Genomic DNA, 942 nt, shown 5'->3' with positions numbered 1-942 from the left:
GCTACAAAAATATTCATTAGAAATTATTGATATGGCAAAACAACGTTTGGCGGGTCAGCTAGTATTATAATATTATTATTCACTATATTATTATATCTTCAGATTTTAATATTTTGTTTTTTTATTTAAAAAAATGCTTATTGGAAATTTAAACTTTTTAACACTTTTACGTGCGTTTTATAATCTGCGTAATAATATTAATTTTTATTCAACCAGATTAAATTCATTTTCAAACCGACATTTGACCAGAACTCGACTGATTTATACGATTGTAAAACTAAAAAACGGCCGCAATAGACGGCGCCTAAATGTGTATCGCACGGGGCTCTGACCTAAGAGACGAGACTAACGATTGCTTAGGGAGGTCATCGTTTTTATCATCGTCAGCCAACTGCTGCTATCCGCGACTTATGTGAATAGCGAGGTCATTATTGATAGCGAATAATATAATATATAATATATCGTTTTAACATTTACGAGAAAATAATTGTATATGTACCTATCTAGTCAATTTTATAAATACACATAATATATGACTCCGACTGTTATGAATAATTATAATGTACAGTATATATTATGCATACGAATATAACATTATAATTTTCGATCAGCTGATTATTTTATAAACAAACAATTTATTTTGGCAAAAACACGTGTCCATAATTTTTAGTTGGCGACCGGCCACGATAATGACTTTAAATAACTTCTTTAAGTGAAAACATTTGGCATTATATTTATAATTAAATCGTACAGGCGATACACTGCAGACAAACAACATTGTTTTTTGAAATATTATAATATTATAGTATTACTATTGATCAAAACATAAGTACATCATTATTTATATTATTATAAATATGTTTAATTATTTAGCTTATGACTACTAGTCAACAACTTATGTACAGTGATTGCACTACCGACCATAAGTACTGAGTGTACTAC

Source organism: Metopolophium dirhodum, chromosome 5 (genome assembly GCF_019925205.1).
Source record: "Metopolophium dirhodum isolate CAU chromosome 5, ASM1992520v1, whole genome shotgun sequence".
Taxonomy (NCBI): domain Eukaryota; kingdom Metazoa; phylum Arthropoda; class Insecta; order Hemiptera; family Aphididae; genus Metopolophium; species Metopolophium dirhodum.
This window is presented reverse-complemented; position numbering follows the sequence as displayed.